This window comes from Penaeus monodon, chromosome 20 (assembly GCF_015228065.2).
Source record: "Penaeus monodon isolate SGIC_2016 chromosome 20, NSTDA_Pmon_1, whole genome shotgun sequence".
Lineage (NCBI taxonomy): Eukaryota > Metazoa > Arthropoda > Malacostraca > Decapoda > Penaeidae > Penaeus > Penaeus monodon.
The window spans coordinates 21,885,279-21,886,012 of record NC_051405.1 but is presented as its reverse complement, the minus strand read 5'-3'; positions in this window follow the sequence as shown (position 1 = coordinate 21,886,012).

Sequence of the window (734 nt, the reverse complement as noted above, 5' to 3'; positions counted from 1 at the left end):
CTTAAAACCGGTTTCTAGAAAATCTTTACAGTTCCTCTTATGCCTTATCCCCTCCCTCCTTATCCCCTTTCTATTCCCCTCCCCCCTCCATCAACCCACCTTAACCCAACCCTCCTCCTAACTTCCCTCCAGCACCTCCTAACTCCCCTCTAACCTTTCCACCCCCACCCCCCATCAAAAAAAAAAAAAAAAGTCTCCCCCCAAAATGAAAAATCCTTTCAGAAAATGATAACAATAGTCAATTTCCGAGCGGCCACAGTATATCCCCGCTGTAAAAACACGCAATCAGAAGAAGACAATGAGGGGCGCCGTGCCCTCGGGCTGTCCTCGGAGGGGGGGGGAGGTGCCATTGGGTTATCTACGGGGGAGGGGGGGGGGGTAAGCGGCTGTCTTGGAGCTGTCTTAGGGGGCTTGCTACTAGGGTATCTACAGGAGGGGGGGGAGGTGTAAGAAGCTGTCTTGGGGCGGGGTTGCCACTGGGGGGGGGGGGGGCGTTGGGTTATCTACATGGGGGAGTCTGCCATTGGGTTATCTACGGGAGAGGGGGGTTGTCGTGGGGTTATTTTTGGGGGGTTATCACTGGGTTATCTACAGGGGGGAGCTGTCGTGGTGTGATTTGGGGGGGGGGGGGGAGGTTGTCACTGGGTTATCTAAGGGAAGGAACTGTCTATCTTAGAGGTAAGAGAGAAAGAAGGTGCATAGGAAGGGAGAAAAAGGGGTGAGGGGGGAGGGTA